Genomic DNA, 26,397 nt, shown 5'->3' with positions numbered 1-26,397 from the left:
ACCTCTCTGTGCCTCAGTTTCCTTGTCTGGAAAATGGGAAGAGTAATACCTTTCTTTTTTCCTCCCAGGGTTATGGTAAGTGACAAAGTGGATCACGTGGTAGTTGGGTGAGGCACTGCCTACAGTTGCTGGGCCTGCTGCTTCCTCTGTGCTTCTCTTGCCCATGGAGCCCCTGCTCCAGCCTCTGTGGCAAGGAGAAGAGGATCCTGGGCTGTGGGGCTTGGGCAGTGGGTAGAAGGTTTCTGGAAGATTAGTTAAGGTCATGAAATTAATTACCTGCTCCATGTCCATGATGGTGACACTCTGAAGTTATAAAATAGGATTTCAGTATTGGAGAAATAGGATTTTAGTATTTTTGCTAAACTCTGCTCTGGCTCCTATTGCCTAAGCAGTCCCTGAGTGTGGGCTGAAGACCTAGGGCGAGGCGCCTGAGAAGGGCTTCCTCTCCCCCACTGACGGCCCTCCGCAAGGGCCCGTGGCTCCAGAAGGACTAATTTAGAGGGCAACTTAGGGTGGCTGTGAAGGTTCCTTAGGGTAAGGCACTGACATCCAGCAGTTGTTGCTGCTGAATCTTCCAACTTTTCTGGATGTTCCACTTGCTAGAGATTAACTCCAGAAGGTAAGTTCCTCATGAAGCCCTGGAGGTGAAAGACAACAGGAGGGAAGCAAGACACCAGAGCAAGAAGGTTGCTAATACTTTCTCTGTCTTAGCCAGAAGAGCTTGGGTTCTGGATTCAAAGTTAGGTTCAAATTCTTGTTCTGCCACTTTCTGGATGTGTGACCTTGGGTGAATTATCTAGCACCTCTAAGCACTGGTGTCCTAAATGCAGGTGTGTGCAATGCCTCTCTTAAAGACCTGTGGTGAGGGTTCTGTGGCATAAATACAGGATTTACCATTTAACTTATAAGTTGTTGTCGTTTTATGTCTCTGTCTTTGAGCTCTTTAAGGGAAGGTACAACAACATAAATCATGTTTTTTCTTTTTTGTAACCTGAAGAGAAACAAGAGAAGTCAGGAGGAAAGGAAGGAAAGAAGGGAGGGAGGGAGGGAGGGATGGAGGGAAGAAGGAAGGGATCATTTATCCTCTGTCTTAACTACTACATTTCAGTACTGTGCAGGTTGCTTTATGCTGCTTTGTTTAATCCTCACAACAACACTATCAGGCAGGATATATTAACCCTATTTCTTTAGATATGGTTGGGTGAGGCTCAGTCACGTGACCAGTCAGTCATATGGCTAGACTGCTGCAGAGACAAGCAATGAGTCCACATCTGTCTGTTCCCAAGTCTTCGCTCTTTCTACAGCATCACAATAAATGTTCATGGGAGACAGGCAGGGGTACAGGAAGGATAGAGGGTATCTCTCTGATGTTGGTGGGAAGGAGTCTGAATTTCCAGTAATTGCTTATGACCTTCAGTGACCTCGGAGCTGGGTTCATAGGTGGTGAAGCCCAGGGGTCTTACCTGGATTCTTGAGAGCAGTTTTTGTTATAGGGAATATGGACAAAATTAGGCTCCTCTCACTGTTCTCCCTCCATATCCACTCCAACCCTTGTTCTTTCTGCGACAGTCATTTGTACAGATACCATTCCTGTAAATAGTCAATGGAAATGACTATCACTCAGTAAGAGTGACAGCCCGCTTTCTGATCTGGGGCTCTGGGGCTCAAGTGTGGGTCAGGGAAACCAAACTGACACAAGGTCCCCAGAAGTGCTGCACCCTGATAGCTGTAGGGTAGCGACCACCTCCAGTGCATCAGTGACGGAACAGAGGACCTAGTCTTGTCTGAGACACCACTCCAAGTGATTAAGCCTCAAGGACTTCAGGAAGCTTTAAACATACAAACGAGGTACATAAAGAGGTGGGAAAAGCATAAAAATGAACACATAAAAAACAGCAAAGGAAGGATTGGGAGCTAAACCTTTAGTGGACAACCTGACCTTCTGTCTAATCTTGCCATTACCAAGCTCTGTGACCTTGGGCAAGTCACCTCACTTTGACGGTGAGACTTTTGGATTGGACAATCCATACTTTACGTATGAGAAGGTCAGGCTTTAAGCACAAAGGAGAAATGAACTTCAGTCCTGAGTCTGATAAAAACCTAACACCTGTCAGGGGCTCTGCCTTTGTCTTTAGAACGTCCACAGTCTAGAGTTTGCTGATTGCTTTCCTATGGTATCATTTAGGATGCTTTTTGTCTCTGAATTGACTGCAAACTTGCATTTAGAGTTTTAACAGTTTTGTGTGATATTTTTCACAGGTCAACTTCATAGATGGTGGTATGTACTTACATCAGGAGGCACAAAATATTTTATCGTCTATCTTTTTATGATATTAGTAGCCATTGATTATCATTGCCTAGATTTATTAATTTATTAGGGATGCAAAATGGTGGCATTCTAGCATCCCTTCTGCAATTGTGAGCTAGAAATTCCATAAAGAGAAATCTCCCTCATCAACTCTTTGATTACCCTGAGATATAGTTCACCTAGGAAAGACGAGCTACAGGTTTGATTTTTTCCTTTTATTTATTTACCGGCTGTAAAAACAAGGAATTACACCTACTCCTCACTTATGGACTATCTCATTATCCAACATTTCACATTTGCAAAAATAGTAAAAAATCTATTTGACTATTTTGCACAAAAACAATGTACAGCTGTCAGTAATGAACATCAAGTTGCCAAGTGAGAGTAACACTGACTGTGAAGGTTAAGGTTATGTGTCAACTTGGCTGGGCCATGATTCTCAGTGGTTTGGCAGTTATATGATGAAGTAATTTGGCAATTATGTAGTGATGTAATTTGGCAGTTATGTAATGGTGTAATGATATAAATTGGCAATTAGGTAATAAGGTAATTTGGCAGCTATCTAATGATGTGATTTGACAGTTATGAAATGGTGTAGTCATCCTCATTTTGTGATCTGATGTAGTCATCCTCCCTTTTTGTGAAACACCAATTTTTGCATAACCACCTGGTCTTAGGAACCTAAACATGTCGATAAATGAGGAGTGAGTACAGTTCCCTAAAACATATTTGATGTTTTCAATCCATTGCAGCAATCGTCATTCTAATTGATGCTCAAATTGTCCTATCTTTGGCCAAAGGGGCCTCTTCAGGTTGGTTCCTGAGTTCTTTTGAGTGATCCCAATAGACTCCAATGGCTTCCCTGCTGTCCTAAGAAGTTCCAGGTTTATCATGTACATTTACTGCTCAAGACTTGGAATCAGCCATTTCTCCAAGGAGCCTTGGTTATTCGTAATGGGTGACTTCTGCTTTTTGCATTATGTTCTTCAGTGTCAACAAAAATGTAAGTTTAGACAGCTAAGCATAAGATTTTATTGGGGCTATGGGATTGCCTTAGGCTGGGTTCTAGAAGCAAAAGTAGCGAAACAAAACCAGAGAGAGAAAGAGAGGAGAGAGGGGGAGATTTATCTCATGGAAAGGGCTCATGCAGTTGTAGAGGCTGGCAGGTCCCAAGTCTGTGGGTCAGCATCAGGCTGGAGCTGCAGGGGCTGATGGACTCAAGATCGGCAGGTCAGATGGCAGGCCTCTGTCTCACAGGTGGTGGAGGCTGATGAGTCCCAAGGTTGGCAGGTAAGCTGCTAACTCAAGTCCCAAGAACTGGAGGTCAGATGATGATGAGCAAAATGTAGGATCCAGAGCAAATGTCTTCATTATTCTAGTGCTGATATAACACAAGTGTGTGGCTTCAACAAACAGAAATTTATTCTATCACAGCTTCGGAGGCCAGAAATACAAATTCAGGGCACCAGCTCCCAGGGAAGCCTCTCGTTGTGTCGGTTCTGGGGAAAAGTCCTTGTCACCAATCTTTCCCTGGTCTAGGAGCTTCTCAGCACAGGGACTGCAGGTCCAAAGGATGCGCTCCACTCCTGGCACTTCTTTCTTGGTGGTATGAGGTCCTTCTGTTTCTCTGCTCGCTTCTCTCTATCTCTAAAGAGATTGACTCAAGATACAACTTAATCCTATAGATTGAGTCCTGCCTCATTAACATAACTGCCTCTAATCCTGCCTCATTAACATCATAGAGGCTAGGATTTACAACACACAGGAAGATCACATGAGATGTCAAAACGGTGGACAATCCCACAATATTGGGAATTATGGCCTACCCAAGTTGATAGACATTTTGGGGGAAAACAGTTCAGTCTATGACAGCAAACAAGAGAGCTTTGCCAGAAAGTCCATATATATTGAATGCAGGCCACGCCCCCAGGAAAGCTCCTTTTTAACTGATTGGCTATTCATAGCATGTCTCATCATGGAGGTGATTACGTTATATTAGATCTCACCATGGAGGTGATGACATCATTACCTAACAGCCAGACTACACTATAACTGTGAAACCACTGAGAAGCATGGGCCAGCCAAGTTGACACACAACCTTCACCGGGGATGTTTTGCATCTTGGGCAGCCCAGGATATTTTGATACAGTGAGAGGCATCCTTTGTATTGGCCAAGAGAAGAGGCTTTTGTAAAGACTTGTTTGTCAGTGTTTCTTAGGTACCCACAGTCATTATGGTCTCTTTTTATCACAACAGTAGTGAAAATAATAGTTACACACATCAAGCCCTAACTATGTACCAGGCACTTGACATGTACTTTTTTATCCTCCCAACAACTCCATTGGTTAGGTATTATCATTGGTTCTCCCTCTTTACAAACTAGGAAATCTAGGCAGAGAGGTGAGGAATCGTGCCTAAGATTACTGAGAGCGCATTAGCAGTGCTGAGTTTCAGCATGGGTAGAAAGAATTGTGACAATATACTCTCAGCAGCAAAACTGGCTCCAGGAAAAGCTGCTTTTATTTGTGATTAAGGAGATTTCAGATGGAAGATATGTATTTAGGACACGGTCAAAGGGATGTGCTGCAATTCTAGGAGCTGATTAAATCCTCAAGGGCAGGTGGTCCTAGTTTTTTGATCCAGGCACTTGCCCACTGTTGACTCCAAGTTAGTTTCAGGCCTCTAAGCGGGGAAAAGAAGTCCTTAGGTGGTGTAAATGGTTAACGTGCTCAGCTGTTAACCAAAATGTTGGAGGTTCGAATCCACCCAGAGGTGCCTCAGAAGAAAGTCTGGGTGATCTGCTTCCTAAAAAGCAGCAACTGAGAGCCCTATGGAGCATAGTTCTACTCTGACACACATGGGGTCACCATGAGTCGGAACTGATGTTGCGGCAACCAGTTTGCTTTTGGTGGTGTTGTTGTCAGGTGCTGTTGAGTCGGTTCTGACTCATAGTGACTTATGCACGACACAACACAACATTGCCCAGTCCTGTGCCAACCTCACAATTGTTGCTGTGCTTGAGACTGTTGTTGCAGCCACTGTGTCAATCCATCTGGTTGAGGGTCTTCCTCTTTTTCAATGACCCTCTGTTTTACCAAGCATGATGTTCTTCTTCAGGGACTGATCCCTCCTGATAACATGTCCAAAGTATGTGAGACGTAGTCTTGCCATCTTTGCTTCTAAGGAGCATTCTGGCGGCACTTCTTCCAAGACAGACTTATTTATTCTTTTGGCAGCCCATGATATATTCAATATTCTTCACTAACACCACAATTCAAAGGCGTCGATTCTTCTTCAGGCTTCCTTATTCGTTGTCCAGCTTTTGCGAGTATGAAGCAATCGAAAACACCATGACTTGGGTCCAGTGCACCTTAGTGCTGAAGGTGACATCTTTGCTTTTCGACACTTTAAAGAGGAATTTTGCAGCTGATTTGCCCAATGCAATTGCTTTTTTTAAGGGGATAAAAATTAGAAAGGAGAAAATAGGGCATGGGGAAAAGAGGTTAGACTAGGCCTGCTCCGACAGATGGGCCAATGTTTTAATTTAATTGATGTTGTCCCATTAGAGCTCATGGTGGTGTCAGAATGGCGTTTGTTGAGCCTGGCAAAGAGACAAACCATGCCTCTGTGTACTCCTTAGTCTCTGAAGCCAGCACTTTTTTCCTTTTTTTGGTCTTTAATGGTCCTTTGATGTGTTACAAGATCCTAATTAGGGGAGTTCAATAAATCAGTCCCTTGGGCATTGACACTTCAACACAGGCCTAATTTGCTAAGCACTGGGGGACATTAACCAGTTGTTGGAAATTTGCTGACACTCCTCAAAGACTCATGTAGGGATCCTAGACCTATGTGAGACCTTCAATGCCAGATTCTGGCCCTGAGTATGTGTACCCAAAGGCCGATCTCAGACATTCCATGACTAATAATACCTCCCCCAAGCCTCTAGTGGATTAGGCTATTGTTTGTCTAGTGAACCAGGGTAGACAGAGATATGTAAGTGTTAAGTGGTGGCCCCAGGGCTCCAGGTTTCCTGTGGTTACTGCCCAGCCTTCAGGATTAATTTGGGGCCTATCTCTGTAGAGAGCCAACCATCCTGTGCAATCCTCATTCATAACTTCCTGCTACATCTGGCCAGAAGCCAGGGCACTCCTTCTTGGTCTTCCAGGCTGAAAGAAAAAAAGAAAGGAGGTGGAGAATGTAAGAGGAAGGAAGGGTATTAGGGATGTCTTATCTCCAGAGAGTTAACCTATTCCTTCTCTGGGTAGGATAAGAATGGCAAGATGCAGCCCCATTGGCATTCCGTGTAGCCAACCGGGACTGCAATGCAGGAAGAACGTGTCACATTTGGGGAAGAGACGTTCCAGTAGGATGTGGGCATTGGAAATAGCACCTGGGATAAAAGGAAAATGATACTAGCCAACATTTTGGGGGGCTTTTCCTATGTGCCAGGCCCTATGCACATGACTTGAGGCAATATAATATTTAAATTCCACTACACATAAATTTTTTTTTTTTTTTTTACACTTGCGGTTGTCAGGAGTTGGAGCCTACTACATGGCAATGGGTTTGGTTTTTGGTTACAACTCTACAACACATGGGGTTGCCATGAGTTAGAATAGACTCCATGCTAGTTTGGGTACAACCCTGTGACTAGGTCCCTGAGTGGTACAAATGGTTTGCGCTTGACTCCTAACCAAAAGAGAGTCTGTGGGTGGTGCAAATGGTTAATGCGCTCAGCTGCCAACCAAAAGGTTGGAGGTTTGAGTCCACCCAGAGGTGCCTCAGAAGAAAGGTCTGGTAATCTACTGCCAAAAAATTAGCTCTCAAAAACCCTGTAGAGCACAGTTCTACTCTGACACACATGGGGTCACCACGAGTTGGAGTCAAGTTGATGTTGACTGGTGACTAAATGAAAGGTTGGTGACTTGAATCCACATACTGGCACTCCACAAAAAGGCCTGGCAATCTACTTCTGTAAGATTATAGCCACTGAACCCCATGTATCATGCAGTTATACTCTGAAACATGTCGGGTTGCCATGAGTAGGAATCAACTTGAGGACAGTGGATTTGTTTTGTTTTTTACAACCCTAAAAACAAAACAAAACTTTTTTTTTATAAGGTTGTTGTTGTTAGGTGCCCTCAAGTTGGTTCCAACTCATAGAGACTCTTTGCACAACAGAACGAAACACTGCCTGGTCCTGAGCCATCCTTACAATTGTTGTTATGCTTGAGCCCATCATTGCAGCCACTGTGTCAATCCACCTTGTTGAGGGCTTAGTCTTCAAGGTGTCATCTTTGCTTTTTCACCACTTTAAAGAGGTCCTTGGCAGCAAATTTGCCCAATGCAATGCGTCTTTTGATTTCTTGACTGCTGCTTCCATGGCTGTTGATTGTGGATCCAAGTAAAATGAAATCCTTGACAACTTCAATCTTTTCTCCATTTATTATGATGTTGCTCATTGGTCCAGTTGTGAGGATTTTTGTTTTCTTTATGTTGAGGTGCAATCCATACTGAAAGCTGTGGTCTTTGAGCTTCATCAGTAAGTGCTTCAAGTCCTCCTCACTTTCAGCAAGCAAGGTTGTGTCATCTGCATAACACAGGTTGTTAATGAGTCTTCATCCAATCCTGATGCCCCATTCTTCTTCATATAGCACAGCTTCTCGTAGTATTTGTTCAGCATACAAATTAAATAGGTATGGTGAAAGAATACAACCCTGACGCACACCTTTCCTGACTTTGAACCAATCAGCATCCCCTTGTTCTGTCCAAACAACCGCCTCTTGATCTATGTGAGGGTTCCTCATGAGCACAATTAAGTGTTCTGGAATTCCCATAAGGTAGAAATTATTATTTACATTTTATAGGGGATGAAACAGAGGTCAGAGAGGTTAAGTCACTTGTCCATCATGCAGCTAGCAAACGGCTGATATAAGATTTAAATACAAGGTTTCTGGCCTTGAACCACCATGCTGCATGGAAATTTAGCAGAGCAGTTTCCAACCAGCCACAGATGAGATGGTTCTCTCGTAGAACCCACCCCTGTGGATGGACAGGGCATTACACACAAGCCCTGGGAGGCCAGTTATGAAACCCACTCAACAAAGTCCAGTGAAATAAAGTGGGATAGGATGAAGTTATTACCAGAAGGAAAAGCCTGGATTTGTTCTAATTTACGTTAAAAAAGTCGTTATTTTTCAAACTTCAGAACCTTTCACTCCTGTTAGCCAAGTATTATCTACATCACATCTCATGGTTGATGGTGACATACCTGTGGATCTTGATAATGCCTCATGTCTACAGTGCTTAGCTTCCTCTTGTGCTTTGGCTTTGGTCCCTGCCATCCTTTCATCACACTTATTAGGTACCTACATGTATGTGGCCCTGTGCTGCCTGAAGAGGATACAGGGAGGAAGAGGCAACAGTTCCTGCCATTATTGTGAGCCCAGGCTAGGATTAGGTGCCAACATAGTGCAGTGCTTAAGAGTGAGGGCCTGGGACAGATTGTCTGGGCTCAACTCCCAACACTGCCAAGTTTCCTAACCTCTTTGAGTCTTGGGTTTCTTATCTGTAAAGTGGGTAAAAATAACAGGATCTATTTCACTGGGAGTAGCAAAGATTAAATAAAATACTTCATGTAAAAACTTGACCCAGCCCCAGGTGCATAGTAAGCACATTATGTTGTTGTAGTTGTTAGTTGCCATCAAATCAGCTCTGATCCATGGTGATCTCATGCATAATGGAATGAAACATTGGTTGGTCCTGCACCATATTCATGGTCATTGGTGTGCTTGAACCCGTTGTTGTGATCCTTGTGTCAGTCTATCTCATTGAATACAGTGGAATACAATTCAGCAATAGAAAGGACTGAAAAACGTGCTTAATACATAATGCAACATGTAGGAAGCTCAAAAACATTATGCTAAGTGAAAGAAACCAGACACAGAAGACTACATAGCTTATTACTGCATTTGGATGAAATTCCTAGAAAAGGCAAATCTTAGAGAAACAGAAAGTAGATCAGTGGTTGCCTGGGGCTGGGGTCGGAATGAGGATTGACTACAAGTGGTGACGAAGGAAATTTGGGGATGAAGGAAATGTTCTAAAACTAGATTGATACGAAGTTTGCAAACTCTACAAATTTCCTAAAAATCATTGAACTATATACTTACTTACAATGGGTCAATTTTATGGTGTATGAATTATACCTCAATCAAGATGTTAATAAATAAATAATTTGTCCAAAATCACACAGTAAATAGAGTAGGGACTTGAACCCATGTCTTCCTTCAATGTTCTTCATGCTAGCCTTTGCCAATTGTTTCTTGTAAATGGCTTCTCTCTCTAATGGATAGAAAGGTCTTTGAGAACATGCCTTCCATCTTTGGGACACCTCCAATGTGTCCTCAACAAATATGTGGAACTGGGTTGCTACCACATCATATTATAAGAGGGTTATTCCGTACCAGAAGGAACCACGTAGGGCTGCTATTTCTCCAAACACTGCCCCAGTGCTGAGCCCCGAGGAGCAGATAGTTCATCAAAGGCACGCCGCCCAAGAACAGTGTAGTGACAGGGCTGGCTGACAACGAGAGACAAAGAGCTGTGCTGTTGAACACTGCCCAGAGCAACCTGTCTCTTCCTGCTCATCCCAGCAGACTGTTAAAAGCATCACAAAAGGTTGCTGGGGAGATGACAAGAGCTGGAGAATTTGCTGTGTTACCCTTGATAGCAAGAGTAAACTCGAATGACCTTCCTGGGACACACAGTAGAGATTATCAGGATATAAGACCAGACCTGAATCCAGGCAGGGAGGTAGAGATACATGACTGAGGACTTACAAGAGGGCTCACACGTATTTGGCCCACTCCAATAGGATTAATTATTAGAGAAACCAGTATTAAAAGTATTTTTTCACAATTTTAAAAAGTATTATCGGAAAAAATTGTACGAAATTTGAAAACGGGCAAAAGAGACTGTTGGGTGTCCTTTGAGTGGCTTGCTGAGCCTTGTCTAGCAAACCCTTCAAGGTGTCCACTTTAGCTAGCTTTTTATTGATTAGGCTATTATACAACTGTAGGGGTAGAAGTTGACATGTAAAAAACTTTATAGCAATGCAAAAGATTTATGTACACAGCAAAGCAAATGAATTTCATCTAGTAGATATAGAAAAAATAACCCCAAACATTTTATTGTCCTTTTGGATATTAATCAGCTTTGCATCTACTAGCAAATTTATTTCAGCATTCCTGACTGCCTAACCATGTTGTCGTTAGGTGCTGTCAAGTCAGTTCTGACTCATAGCCATCCTATGTACAACAGAATAAAATACTGCCTGGTCCTGCACCATCCTCCCAATCATTGTTATGCTTGACCACATCATTGCAGCCACTGTGTCAGTCAGTCTCGTTGAAGATCTTCCCCATTTGCATTGACCCTCTACTTTACCAAGCATGATGTCCTCCTGATAAAATGTCCAAAGTATATGAGAAGAAGTCTCGCCATCCTCGTTTCCAAGGAACATTCTGGCCGTACTTCTTCCGAGACAGATTTGTTCATTCTTCTGGCAGTCCATGGTATATTCAATATTCTTTGCCAACACCATAATTCAAATGCATCCATTCTTCTTTGGTCTACCTTGCTCTTTCTCCAGCTTTTGCATGCATGTAAGGCAATTGAAAATACCATGGCTTGGGTCAGGCACACCTTAGTCATCTGACATCTTTGCTTTTTAACACTTCGAAGTCTTTTGCAACAGATTTGTGCAATGCAGTATGTCATTTGATTTCTTGACTGCTGCTTTCATGGGTGTTTATTGTGGATCCAAGTGAAATGAAATCCTTGACAACTTCAGTCTTTTCTCTGATTATCATAATGTTGCTTATTGGTCCAGTTGTGAGGATTTTTGTTGTCTTTATATTGAGGTATAATACATACTGAAGACTGGCCTTTGATCTTCATCAGTAAGTGCTTCAAGTTCTCTTCACTTGCAGCAAGCAATGTTGTGTTGTCTGGATATCATAGGTTGTATATGAGTCTTTCTCCAATCTTGAGACCGTGTTCTTCTCCATGTAGTCCAGCTTCTTGGATTATTTGCTCAGCATACAGACTAAATAAATATGGTGAAAGCATACAACGCTGACACATCTTTCCTGATTTTAAACCACATAGTATCCCTTTGTTCTGTTCAAAAGACTGCCTCTTGATCTATGTACAACATAGATGTATGTTTATGTTTACATCTGTTCTTCAATTCTCCTTTGAACCAATCTTAATATCTTACTAGGTTTTCCTTTCATTAATAAACTGGATTAAATCCTTGACTTTTGTTCCATTTTATATTTGCATGAGGCATGCTTTTCCACTTTTTAAATATGCTGTAAACTTGTTGCCGCTGAGTAGATTCCGACTCATAGCAACCCAAAAGGACAAAGTAGAACTGCCCCTTAGGGTCTCCAAAGAGCACCTGGTGGATTTGAACTGACAACCTTTTGGTTAGCAGCTATAGCTCTTAACCACTATATCACCAGGTTTCCAATATACTGTAGCAGTGTGCATATACACAGTAAGAGGTTAACACTCTGCTCAGTCACTGACAGAGCAAGTAGATAAAAGTAAATTAAGGATATAGAGAATATGAATAATATGATTAATAATCTTTACTTAATAGATCCATATAGAAAATGATAGTTTGCAAATAGAGAAATCATTCTGTTCAATGTCAGTGGAATATTTAATAAAAGTTAATCATTCATTAAGGAGCCCTGGTTGTACAATGGTTAAGTGCTTGGCTGCTAACCAAAAGATTGGCTGGCAGTTCAAACCCACCCAGAGGCTCCGAGGGAGAAAGATCTGGCAATCTGCTCCAGTAAAGATTACAGCCCAGGAAACCCTATAGAAGCAGTTCTACTCTGTCACGTGGGATTACTACGAGTTGAAATGGACTGATAGATTTTTTCCTTTTTTTTTTTTTTTGCTCTTATAAAAAGCGCTGCAATAATTATCTTTGTAGTTAAATAGTTTTTGCAATAATCTGTTTATTTACCTGGTATAAATTCCTAGAATGGGAATTGCTAGTCAATTTTTTTAAGGTTGCCAAATTGCCTTCCTGGAAGTTTCTATCAATTTACACTCCTCTGCAGAAGCATATAAGAATGCTGTTTCCCATACCCTATTTAGGGACAGGTTAGCACCTAACAACAGCAATCATATATTAAAAAGACATTAATGAAAATTCAAGAAATCCCAAAGAATAAAAGTTGCACAGAGTACATATTCTCTAGGAAGCAATAAAAACAAATGTTAAAAATTAAAACAAAAAACATTTTAAACTTGAAAAAACATGCATTTCCAAAAACAGGAAAGAGAAAGAAAGAAGAAGAAGAAGAAAAAAAACCCAGCTACCGACTATTTAAAAAATAATGAGAGTAAGAATATTACCTCTCAAACTCTGGGACCTCACCAACGTTGTTGCGATAGGTTGTTATTCTTTCCAGTAACTTGTTATTCTCCCTGTGATAGGGAGCCCTGGGGCTACAGTGGTTAAGAGCTCGTCTGCTAACCAAAAGGTCAGCAGTTCGAATCCACCACCCACCCCTTGGATACCCTGTGGGGAAGTTCTACTGTGTCCTATAGGGTCACTATGAGTTGGAATCACCGATTCAACGGCAATGGTTTTGGTGTTTTGGTTTGGTCTGTGATGGGAATATACCCATCCCTCATCACCAACTGACTTTTCCTTGGCTATTAGAATGTAAATGGGAGTGATATTTGCTTTGTCCAAACAAAAGCTTTAAGGACCCGTGTGTGCTTCAGTCATTGATTTTTTTCATTCTGTCATGAGAATAACATGCCCCAGATATAAGGCTGTTTCTGCAGCCTGAATCTCAGATGAAGAAGACATTGATTAGAGCTGTGGCCAGCATGCAAAGCACATGTAATGTGAGAAACTGGTTGCTTTTGAGTTGATTCTGACTCATGGGGGCCCCATGTGTTCTAGAGTAAAACTGCACTCCATAAAGTTTCCATGACTGTGACTTTTAAAAGCAGATCGCCGGGCCTTTCTTCCAGGGCACCTCCGGCTGGGTTCAAACCACCAACCTTTAATGCTTAACCACTTACATCACCCAAAAGAAATACATCTTGGATGTTGTAAAACAAAGAGATTTTGAGGTTCTTTTTTCCTGCAGCATAACCTAGCAAAAGTTGACTATACAGCTATAGCATAAAGAAAACCATAGGTTTAAGTGAATTTTTTATTAAAGAAAATGACAACAAAAATAGTCCAAGCATTTAACTCAATCCAGAAAAGAGAGAGAAAGAAATATAAGGAAGCACAAAGTTTTAAGCAAAATTAATTAGGAAAGTGGAGAAATGCTAGTAAATCCAAGATTCCTTCTCTAGAAAGGGCCATTTAAGCTGGCAAACTCCTTATAAGGCAATCAAAGAGAAAGAGAGAAACCCTAAAAGCAAAGCAAAAAACAAAAACAAAGGTATAAGTGGATTTAGGCAAAGAGTTTACTACAGTTTTTAAGGAAATACAATGTACATCTCTGTGCTGATAAAAAAAAAAAATTGAAAATCCTGATTAAATTAAAGATTTTTAAAAATGAAAATATGAATGGTCAAATTTGTATAAAATAAGCTGAAAATCTGCATAGAACAAAAATCATGAAAAAGAAAACATTGTTAAAGACCTACTGTTCTAGGATCAGAGAAATTTATAGACAATATCTTCCATATGTTCAAGGAACACATAATTGCCGTGCTATTAAACTATTCCAGAGAAAAACTTCACAATTCATTTTTGGAAACTAGCATAACCTTGACACCAAAACCTGGCATGTTAGAATCTAAAAGAGAGACAACTATAGACTAAGCTCAGTTTTGCATATAAATGTAATAATTCTATATGAAATACTAGCAAATCAAAACTAGAGATATGTTTTAAAAATATATCCTAAGTAAAAAAAAAAAAATTTTTTTTTTAAGTAAGATTGATATAAGTTCAGAAAATTTATTAGTATAATTAATCACATCACTAGGATAAAGGCGCCCTGGTGGCTAAATGGTTAAAGCGATCAACTACTAGCTGAAAGATGCGGCAGAACGGGCCCCATAGGGTTTCCAAGGCTGTAAATCTTTATGGAAGCAGGCTGCCACATCTTTCTCCTGGAGCGGCTGGTGGGTTCGAACCGCCTTCCATTTTGGTTAGCATCTGAGCACTTTAACCACTGCGCCACCAGGGCTCCTCAGGTTTTAAACTCCCTCAGGCCTGAGAAAAAGCTGGCAGGAAAGACAGGATCTGACAGGGCTGGTATTAGAGCAAAGTGAGGGAGATGAGTTGTACAAACGCAGGATCGGACCCTGTCTTTTATTTAAATTTTTGCTATGGAATTCATTGTGGATTTTTTGCTTTAATTTTGATTTTTTTTAAATATTACATTAAAATAATATTTTTCTTGATTACTGATGGTTTTTGGTGTGGCCCCCTCCTTAAATTTTGTGCTTGACGTGACTGCCTCACTCTAGTCCTGACCCTGCCCCTAGTCAACCCTCTGCACCTTCCATTCTCCACACAGCCTCTCTGTGTCCTGCTGCTGCCCTGTGTAGCCTCGGCAGCGCCCCCTAGCAACATAGAGCCAAGTGTCAGTGATGCCCTCAGTGAAATGAAGAACCACAGCAGTCAGGGCCACTCAAGGAGCACTTCTTTGGCCGGGACCCTGTACAAGGCAGTTTACCAGTATTATCCCTCAATTATCTCTCAATCCTAGCCTGAGAGATTGGGTAGCAGAGAATCCATGCATCTCCCAAATCCATTCTCCCTTCCTTCTCAGGAAAAGACTTTGCAAATTTCAGCTGGGCATCTAACCAGGTTTCCCATCACCTCTTGCAGCCGGATGTGGTCATGTGACTAAATTCAGGCCAAAAGAAAGTAAGTAGATGTGAAATGCAATTTTCCATTCTCTTTGCCCTTTTCCTGTTTCCTGGAGCTGAAGCATCCATCTTGGACCAGAAGATGAAAATCAAGAATTGAAGATGGGGAAGCAACTGGATAGAAGACTGAGTTCTTCATGATATAGAGTCTCCATATGGGCCCTGGACTGCTATGTTTACATGAGAGAGAAAGAAACTTCTATTTTTTTTGAACTGTTTTTACCTTATGTTTTCTTTCACTTGCACATCAAGCTACTCCTAATTATCTCAGACAGATATTACCATAATGACCATCTTGTAGGTGAAGAAACTGAGACTGGGACAAGTTAAGCACTTTTCCAAGGTTGCAGAGCTATTTAGTGACACACCAGGATCTGAAATCATGATATCTGAAGCCAATGCCCTAGCGCGTAATACTATGCCCTTAAAGGTCTCTCTGCTCTAGGAAAATTTGCAAATCTGAATAAAGGGTTTGGAGTCCTAGGTTTTAGATGGTTATTCCTATATTTTTTTTGCCAGCCTAAGTCCTAAAACCTTCTGTGGCTCCAGCATTTGATCAGGAACCATTTTCAGATCATGAAGATAATACAGGACTGGGCAATATTTTGTTCTGTTTTATATAAGGCTGCCATGAGTCAGAGCCGAGTTGGAGGCAACTAACAGCAAAAGTAGGTAGAATGGAGCTTCTGCGTGGTGCAATGGTTAACATGCTCAGCTGCTAACAAAAAGTTGGAGATTTGAGTTCACCCAGAGGCACCTCAGAAGAAAGACTTGATGATCTACCTTTGAAAACTCAGCCACTGAAAGCCCTGTGGAGCACAGTCCTACTCTAACACACATGGGGTCTCCATGAACTGACATCCGGCTCAACAGAAACTGGCTATCAGGAGAATGGGAGCCCTTGGAAATATCTTCTCAGTCACTGCCCGTAAGACAGAGGTAGCCAGGTTGTGGAAAATTCCACCACCTCAAGGAACTTGCTTGGCACGCCCTGTAGCTTCACATTAATGACCTGGTTCCTCTTTCTATAACTGCTGCCCAGAAAGAGCTAGAGGAAATCATCAGAAACTGATTTAGGTGCCATGTCGACATTCTGGATAGTTTTGTAGCTCATTAAGTACCTCATACATAGTAACTTCCCCACCTCTTGGTGGTGTTTTTTGAACATGCGATGCATGAGTTATGCGTAAACCCCATTGCATCTGTGTAGTATGATTAAGAATGTTGCTGATGTAACCTGCATGAACTTTCTGCTTGTAAACACCATAAAAATAATCTTCTCTCACCCTTGCTGAGCAGTGTAGTGGCAGCAGCCCTGACTGTTCCTTTCCTCGCACATCGAAATAAAAGTGCCTTTCTGATCTCCAACCTTTTTCTGATCTCCCACCTCAGTCTCTCATTTATTGGCTGAGATGAATCAGTCAAGCAAAACCAGGAGTTTCCACTCAGCAACACCGATACCGTTCTCTGTCCTCAGACCACCATGTGAGACCAGCACTGTTCATTTGCATCGGGCTGTGAAGGTAGTCCCTCTTTGTTACCCAGGACATAAGTTACTTTGCCTTTCCTACAATGAGCACTTGGCGGGGCTGGAGGCGGAGGTGGAGGTGGTGCCTGCATCTTTGCAGACACTTCATTCAGAAATCCCACTGCCTTAAGGCTGGTCTCAGGAAAACCAGCCTCAGCCTTGGAACACTGTGTAGCCCCTGGCATTCTGACATTGGAGCTTCTCTGCATTGTTGAAGTAAATCAGCACGTTGCCATTCGTTTATCCCCTCAGGTCAGGTCAATGCTAAAGGAAGTTCATCACCTCCGCTTCTTCAGTAACTGATGTCTGATGCCTCAGTGGAATGCATTTCAGGCTTATAAGCAATTCCCCCAGATCTACAGACAAAAAAGCTTTTCACCATCCCCCACCCCCATTGACCAAAGTCTCTGCCTTAATGCATCTGATGGCACTGAGCCTTGGTGGCCTGAGGGAGGACAGCCACTGAGCAAGGATTGAAATCACATTTTTATTTACATTATTACTTTTCCACAGGTTGGTTTCTCACAGACTTTTGATCTATTAGGCCATACTATTTAGTCTGGACTGAACCCTTGAATTACTTTCCTTTTTCTTCCAAGACTCTCAAACAACTTGATAAACTTTTAATTAATCAACATATCCATCTGTAGTGCTGATATATCAGGTCTAAAAATGAAAGATAGCTTACTGTGCATAGCATGGAATACCAACAATACATTCTCGAATGTCAGCTTTGTTTGTGATTCTTTTGTGAGGAATTTTGTTATTTTAGGAAGACCCTGAGTTTATTCAGCTCATGTAAGAATTGGATAAAGCTGGAAGCCTACAATAAAATGGAAGTGTGAAATCTGAACCCTCTTGTAAAGTAAACTCATATTATCATTTACACATGTCCAGTCCTGGCATTAACAAAAGCAGATTATCTTGGGTAAAACACATGATTAGCCTACAATAGATGTGTAAATGGAATTACAGGTAATTGCTCTTCCTTACTGTGAATATTGTACATATTACCAAACTGTTCTAACAGCTTCTAAGGGATGCATTGAAAGTGTATTATTAGTATTCTCAAAGTACTAGCAGTTGCTTCCCTTTCCTGAGGGCATTGGGTCTGTTTCACAGCCTTCCTCCTCCACACACTGAAGAAAGGAGACAAGAGGAACCCAAGTAGAACCAGAGGGATTTCTTAAGATAGGCTTTCTGATTTATACATATGTGAGACAACAAGTAAAGATTCGCTGAATTTTTCTTTGGATGATGTCTTAGTTATCTAGTGCTGCTATAACAGAAATACCACAAGTGGATGGCTTTAACAAACAGAATTTTATTCTCTCACAGTTTAGGAGGCTAGAAGTCCAAAATCAGGGTGCCAGCTCCTGCCGAAAGTTTTTTCTGTCAGTTCTGGAGGAAGGTCTTTGTCATCAATCTTTCCCAGGTCCAAAGGGCACACTCGCTCCTGGCTCTTCTATCTTGGTGGTATGATGGCCTCCCCTCTCTGCTAGCTTTTCTCTTTTAGATCTCGAAAGAGATTAATTCAAGATACAACCTGAGTCCTGCCTTATTAACATAACTGCTTCTAATCCTACCTCATTAACATAGTAGAGGTTAGGATTCACAACACATAGGATAATCACATCAGATCACAAAATGGTGGACAACCACACAATACTGGGAATCACGGCCTAGCCAAGTTGATACATATTTTTTGGGGACACTTTTCTATCCATAACAGGAAAATAATACACATAGTCCTTGACTTATGAGGTATTCAAGTTATGAGGAACCACACTTATGACTGTCTTTTTTTTTTGGTACATCTTATCATTGGTAATATGTATTATATACAATGTTGCAGTGCATAATTTGCTGATGTTATCATTCTCATGCCAACCCCAAAGACAAAGATCAGATTTATAAAGACACTTATAATAAAAGGCAATAATAATGAAAACTAAAAAAAAAAAAAATCAGATATTCGACTTCTGTCAGAACCAGCCTATGACAGTGCTGTTGGAGCGGAACCCCATCGTACGCTGGGGGCTACCTGCATGTATGACTTTATCAGTGCGGTGCCTTAATTTTGGAAGAAGGTAACCGGTTGCAGTTGAGTCTGTTCTGACTCTTGGCAACCCCAAGTGTATCAGAGTAGAACCGTGCTCCACGCGGTTTTCAATGGCTGATTTTTCAGAAGTAGATCTGGCAGGCCTTTCTTCCAAGGCACCTCTGGGTGGACTTTAACTTCCAACCTTTTGGTTAGCAGCAAAGTTCCTTAACTGTTTGCACCACCAGGGAAATCAGGGTAGAAATCAGTATTGCCCAGCCCTGAATGTACTACTAACTGTTAAACTCTAAATTACCATCTGTGTATTTCAAGAATGAGGAAGATACGCAGCTATAAAGAACAATGATAAGTCCTTGAAACGTTGTATAACATGGATAAATCTGGAGGACATTTTGCTGAGTGAAATAAGTCAATCGCAAAAGGACAAATATTGTGTGATGGCACTTTTATAAGAAGACAAGAATTTATATGTATAAATATATGTAACATTGGCAACATTGGTGGTTACCAGCAATCGGGGGGAGGAGGGAAGAGAAGGGGAAGCATGCCCAAGACAGTAGACGCTTGTTAGTTTTAGTGATGGGAAAGATAGCATCAAATATGGGTGAAGTACACACAGCTTGACTAAGGTAAATGGGGCCACTATGAAGTGTACAAGAGAAAAGGATGTCTTTGGTAAAGGATATGACAAATATAATTTGGAAACAACATCAACAACAACCAAGAAAATATGGATGTGGTAATACAAACATGTATATAGGCATAGAAGTATATGTGTATGAATATGGGGGTACATATATATGCACATTTTACGGGTTTATATATGCACAGATAGAAGTATCTATTGGTGTATGTACATACGGGTATGCGGGTACATGTATGTATATACATAATAGACCACTTAGGGGACACAGGTACTGATACTTCTTAGACATAGATACCTTGTGAGATTGTTTTTTTGGATTTGAAGACAGTACCATAGTTTCACGGGACAGCTCAGTTAATCGGCATAATATAGTTCATACATCCCAATGTGGTGAGTAGTGTCTGGGGTCTTAAAAGCTTGTGAGTGGCCATCTAAGATTCAACTATTGGTCTCTACTCACCTGCAACAAGAGAAAGAAGGAAGCCAAAGATTCAGGGAAGAAAATAGCCTACAGGACTAATAGTCGACACAAACCACAGCCTGATCTACCCTGAGACCAGAAGAACTAGGTGATGCCCAGCTACAACTACCGACCATTCTGATCAGGGCCACAATAGCTGGATCCTTGTAGAACAGGAGAAAAGTGTGGATCAGAACTCAAATTCTTAAAACAGCCAGACTTACTGGACCTATTGAGACTAGAGGATGAGACTATCACCCTGAGATATACTTCAAACATTAAACTGAAATTATCCCTTGAGGTCACCTATTAGCTAAATAACAGATTGGATCATAAAATAAAGAATATCACCCATGAGTAATGACCTTCTTTAAAAAAAAAAAAATCAACTATTGGAGACCAAAAAGTCAAAAATGACTCTAAAACAAAGATGAGAGTGTAAAGGGGCAGGGAAACTAGAGTACTAGAAATGGTACAACCAGAACAGAATGGATGAGAATAATTACACATTTGTGAAAAATGTAACCAATATCACTGAATAATTTGTGTAGAAATTCTTAAATGGGAACCTTATTTGGTATGCAAACTCTCACTTTAAACACAATGATAAAAAAAAAAAAAGAGTGAGGGAGAGGAAGAGGACAAATGGATAAGGTGAGGGCAAGCTGTACCTGTTGTATTTGAGGAGGGGCTGGTAAAGGTAAAGGAGTAAAAATCGGCGTCATCTCTTCCTGGACCATCTGTGATAACTGTGCCTTGTACTGACTTAGCTAAGCTGGAACTGTAGTTCCCAGAATTCCCTTCCCTGTGTGGTTCCAACTTAGGGTGGGCCACAAAAGGTGCTCGTGGAAGTGACACAGCAGCCATTATGCTGCGAAGGCAGCTTGTATACCTCGTGGATGAGTTGCTGGCCCACCTTGCTGGATGGAGGTGGCAACCAAGGCTGCAGAGCCTCCAGCTTATGCTGGGCCTCCTTTTTCAGCTTCTCTGCATCTGGGACAGGTGCATGTGCAGCTCTGAGGTGAAGGGGTGAATGAAATGTTGCCCAATACTGTGACATCGTCGTAATTATTGTTAGGCTTGAGTCCATGTTGTGGAGCCCTGGTGGTGCAGTGCTTAAGAGCTCAGGCTGCTAACTGAAAGGTCAGCAGTTTGAATCCACCAGCCGGTCCTTGGAAACCCTATGGGGCAGTTCCACTCTGTCCTATAGGGTCTCTACCAGTTGGAATCAACTTGACGGTAATGTTTGTTTTTTTAGTCCATTTTTGAGGCTATTGTCTCAATCCATCTCATTAAGGGTTTTCCTCATTTTCGTTGGCCCTCTGCTTTACTGAACATGAAGTCCTTTTCTAACGATTGGGCTTTTCTCTAGTTCCGTGTATTTTCCACAGTGGAGCTTAGGGCATTGTAGTGGGACTATGTGATCATTAGAGTTGTGTGTCAACTTGGCTGGGCCACGATTCTCAGTGGTTTGGCAGTTATGATGTAGTTTGGCAGTCGTGTGATGATGTGAGCACTTCCATGATGAGATTTGATATAATGTGATCACCTCCATGATGGAATGTGCAGTTAGTAGCCAATCAGTTGAAATAGAATTTCCATGGAAGTGTAGCCTGCATCAAATATACGTGGACTTTCTGGCAAGGCTTGTGGGCTTTTGCTTGTTCTGGATCGAGCAGCTGACTCCTCCTGTTCGCCTGACCTCTGGTTCTTGGGACTTGAGCTAGAAGCTCACCTGAGGTCTTGCCTGCCAATCTTGGGATTCATGGGTCTTCTCAGCCTGTGAGCAAGAGCCCTGCTCTCTGACCTGCTGATCTTGGGTTTGCCAGCCCCTGAGACTATGTGAATCAGGAGAAACCTCCAGCCTGACCTGATGCCTCTACAACTGCGTGAGCCATTTCCTGTATATAAATCTCTGTATATAGATATTTATATGCTTTACTAGTTTTGCTTCTCTAGAGAACCCAGCCTAAGATGGACTATGTGCCCCAGGTGCTTATATCCATAGAGACAGACTACACTGCCTGACTGGGCAAGACCCCTTTCCTTTCCAAAGATGAGACCCAAAGGGAGAAGAAGTAAGCAGTATTGATGATTGTCAGTGAAGACCATTAGAACGGTAAAAAAAGGAGAAAGGCTAAGAAGATCTGCTGAAGGTTTTGCTGTAGGTATTTGGGGATGACCTGAGAGAAGTGTGGGTCCAGAGAAGTCAGTGTTGTCAGGGAGCCACAGATAGTGTGCTCTCAGTGTTCAGAAGAGGATAATGCTCTCTCAGCTTGAGGGAGGTGGGTGTCCATAGAGGCCTCACAGTGAAAGTGGAATTTTAATGGAGACTTGAAGAACGAGGACTGTATATGGGGAAGATCAGACTTTAAACGTTATGATCAGACTTTACTTCCTTAAAAAAGAACTTTAAAGGATGAAGGGTAGAAGGTATGGGAGCCAGCGATCTAACCTTGCTTTCTCAAATACAGTTTTTCTGTGATAACCAATGGATTCTTTCGTTAATAAGATTTATGTCAAACTAAGGAGTCCTGGTAGCGTAGTGGTTAAAAGTTTGGCTGCCAACCAAAATGTTTGCATCCACCAGCCACTCCTTGGAAACCCTATAGGGTAGTTTTACTCTGTCAGAATCGACTCAACAGCAATGGGTTTGGTTTGGTTTTGGTTTATGTTGAGCTAAACAGAAGTAGTGGCAACTTTGGAAGTTAGCTTCTCCAAGTTAGTATTAGATTTAAACAATTAAATATTTAATTGTTCACAAGATATTACAGATTTATAAAACACTAGAGCTTAACCCTGTGTTAAAGCTGGGAAACAATTGATTCAGCCCTGGAAAACAATTGTTTGCTTATTCCAAATCAGTATTTTCTTAAGTAACAGAATGTTCGGGATTATCTTCAAAACAGTTTGATTAAATAGAGTAATATATCCAACCAAAAAGCTCATAAATGTAACAAACGATTTCTAGTACTTCTTTCTGATTGAAACGATTTGACTTTTTAACCTACTGTTCCGGCGTATGCTGGCAGAGTTAGCGATCACTCCGAACTTTACAGATCATGTGTACTCCATGTGAGTGTCCAAGAAAGGTTATTTTTACTATTGGATGTCACGTTTTTTCACAGTTCATATTCCTGGTTGTGAGACAGCCAGAATCCACTTTGACTACTTTAAGCAGGAAATCAATTCATTGAGAATATGAAGAAACCCACAGAATTGAAGGAAGAGACTTGAAGCTTAGCTCCTAGGAGCAGTGCCCCAAACCCTGCAAGGAAATGACCGGATGAGCAAACCAGTACAAAAATACTGGAGATTCAACTTTGCTGCACCAACTTTTTCCACCTGTTTTAATGCCATTTTTTGAAGCAGGATCTTGACCCTTGACTTTTTAACCACAGAAAAACTGTCACCATAACCTCTTCGAGCGTCTGCAAGCACTGAAAATCACAACATCTCTCCCACCACTTGGGCTGGCAAAAATGGGAACTCCTGGTTCTCCCATTGCTCTCTTTCACCTGGAAGTCTTGCCTAGGTGCACCCAATTGGCGGATGTCTAGGTCACATACTCTGACCTAGCTGCCAGGTAGGTGAGTAACTTCGGTTCCAACTTCTATGCTGGGGTGACGTGGATATTTCAGCTGATATAGGAAGGTTATTTAAAAGTTGGTGGGCAGGCAAGAATATGACAAATGACCACCACAGACCTGGAGTTCTTCATTTCTACTGCTATGTTGTGCCTTCTTGGTCATACTGTCAAAAGTCATTGGTCCAAAATGTCAAAAATCATGCTGGACAAATATAAACTTAGTGATAGCCAAGGCTGGCAAGTCAAATATTTTCCACTAAATTTCCACCAAAGTTTTATGTAAGATTTTCTACACTGGATACATGGTCAAAATACTCAGAATATTCAATAAGTGTTTCTTGATAAGGAAATAAATGTTGTTCTGCATTTAAAGTGTGTATTTATTTTTCTCCTTAAAGAGGACACCAAAACCAATTAGATCCCAAACTATTGAGTCATACTTCTTGCTCATTATTGTTGTCCCCACTGATGGAGTCTACCTTTTCACCCAAGAACATGGCTTCTTTGCTGACATGGTGTTCATGTTTCCCAAGATGAAAATTGAGACACCCGATTCTGACAAAGAGTATTTCTAACTGCTTTTGGGCACAAGAAACAAGCTGATAGAGGGAGGCTCAAGCACTAAAATGGCCAGCGTATTTTGATGGTTGGTAAGGACAACAGCACAGAATATTTAAAGTCAGGGCTATTCTAGAAAAGAATGCTATGGTTGTGGTACATATCCGTGGTATAATATTACACCCGTATCATATTTGCTTTAAAGAGAAATTGTACTGGGATTAGTTAACTCATTCATATATTCATTTTTTTTTTTAACAAATATTTTTTGAGCTCGACAGCAATAGGTTTTTTTTACTATGTGTCAGGCACTGTACTAAGTTCTTGGGGTATTTCCTACAATAACTGTGCAATCCAACAGCATGAGACAAATGTAAACAAGAAATGCAATACAAGTTACAGGTTCTAGGACTGAAATCTAGAAGTCTACTTACCCACACACTGCATTGTGATTACACAACAAAAAGTGGATATAAATCTTTTCATCTTGAACACACAGATTAAGTTGCAGAAAAGCATTATACCTTGGTATCTCGTCCCCAGTGCATAACAGATCTCCATTAAAAGTATGTTAAAGTCCTTTGTGTCTGCTCTTCCACTTGAAGGCTTTCCAAGCAATAAAATGCCGATGGGATATCTACAGCCTATCCAGTAGTGGATCTCGTAATTTTATTAGCTTTTATCCAGAACAGACTTTTAATGAGAATTTCTCTTAGCTCAGTCCTTTCCCTCTTCTCTCCTAGGCATCTAATCATTCACGAAGATTTCTCCAAACCGAAGTGAAACAACTGACACTCTAAACCCTTCTGTGAAGTCTGCCTTGACTCCCAGGGGAAGAAAACCTCACCTTAGCATCCCTGTTGCATTTGGTTCATCTCTTTGTGGGCGCGTGCATCACTTTATTGATAAGTGTTTATTTTGTTATCTGACTCCCTGAAAGATGAGCAATTGCCTTACAATGAATGAACTAATAACAGAATTAATGAATGGACCCCCACTGGCCCACAGAAGCATGGGGAGTAGCTTTCCAGTTAGGACTGCAAGTTTAGGAGCCGGACAGGCAGCCTTGTGACCTCGAGCAAATCACCTAATTTCTCTGAGCCTCAGTGGTCTCATCTGTAATATGGGAATAATTAACAAAACATGCCTCACAAGTTTGCTGTGAGGATTAAGTGGGACAACATGTGTAAAGGGCTTAGCACGCACTGCTGCCCAGTGTCTAGCACATGGCAAGTTCTCAAAAAACAGCGCAAATAGTGATTATGATTGTTATTGCAATGAACAATGCTGTGCATTATTACAGAGGGCACCCAAGATTTTGTAGGGTCGCTGAACTTTCTGGGTTGAACAATTTGGGCACTTGGCCCTTGGCCACTATTTGCCTTTGCCTCATACCCCTTCATAATACAGAAGCAACACCTCTGCCAGCAGCAAATCTCAACTCATTTTTGTTCCTGTGAAAAGGTAGCATGTTAGCGCTATAGCTCAAATTTATCTTTCCCTGCTTTCCACCCCCTGGAAGGGCATCTGGAAAGAAAATGGCCTTCACTTCATTTGAAAGCTTAGCCCTGTAATTCATCATGAAACATAGAGCCCCAGTAAGCTGGTCCCTTTGAATTAATAGTCCAATATCACTGCAACCCAAAGCTTAGTGAATGGAGGTAGTACGGACAGTTGGGTGGGTGGTGGGGAACAGCAGAAACACGCCCTCCCCGCTACCTCAGACTCAAACAAGCACTGTCTTAAATTAGCCAGGATGTTTTTTTCTGTTCGTCTTCAACTGGATGCTCATTCTGAAATCAGACCAAGTGAAACAGTGGAACAACACAAAGCCTTTCAGATTCGTCCAGCTTTGTAACATTAAATTGGGGTGGACCATGTGATGGGGCACAGGGGAGGAGGGTGCTTCATAATATAGTAAGTGGAACCTTTTAGCTTCAGTAAGTGAATCTGACTCAGGAATGTAGGCGATTGTATCTCCACAAAAATCAATATTGAGATACACAATTGCTCCCCTGGTATCGAAAGAATTAGTTGATCTACATGCTAAATGACAAGCCTCTTGATAACAGGGATTATGCGACCTGCCTTTCCAGCCAGGGCTGCTGGGGATCGTCCTTTAGGTCCCTAAGGCCAAGATAATAGAATTAGAACAACAAAGACCAGGTCCACTTGAGGGAAGGCAGCCATGGGGGGGTGGGGGGCAAGAGGTGAAGGCGGGTGTGCAGGGAGCAGCACTGCCTGGGAGGGGCTCTTCCAGAACAACAAGCACCCAGGTGGGCAGCTGTTGGGGAGTGAGACCGGAGGGGA

This window comes from Loxodonta africana, chromosome 8 (assembly GCF_030014295.1).
Source record: "Loxodonta africana isolate mLoxAfr1 chromosome 8, mLoxAfr1.hap2, whole genome shotgun sequence".
Lineage (NCBI taxonomy): Eukaryota > Metazoa > Chordata > Mammalia > Proboscidea > Elephantidae > Loxodonta > Loxodonta africana.
The sequence above is the reverse complement of the archived record's forward strand: the minus strand, read 5'-3'. Positions refer to the sequence as shown.